The following is a 285-nucleotide window of genomic DNA, read 5'->3' as shown; positions in this document are numbered from 1 at the left end:
AGAGCCTTTTGGGTTAAACAAATTTCATTAAGTGTTGGTAATTCCTGAGCTTTTCTTAACCCCTCCTTTAAATTGGGGGGCCTTGTGGATCTGGCCTTAGGCTTCTTTCAGTAACTCTGCCAGGTGTGTGGCCTGTATGCCAAGCCCCCCATTACTGCTTCTCACCTCCTTGGTCAAATTTTTTCATGACAATAAATCTACATCACCTGGATCCAACAGATTAATATACATATAATTCAACCTCTTTCTGTTAGGTAAATTATCTTAACTTTCGATGATGCTATG

Source organism: Penaeus monodon, chromosome 21 (genome assembly GCF_015228065.2).
Source record: "Penaeus monodon isolate SGIC_2016 chromosome 21, NSTDA_Pmon_1, whole genome shotgun sequence".
NCBI classification, from domain to species: Eukaryota; Metazoa; Arthropoda; class Malacostraca; order Decapoda; family Penaeidae; genus Penaeus; species Penaeus monodon.
The sequence above is the reverse complement of the archived record's forward strand: the minus strand, read 5'-3'. Positions refer to the sequence as shown.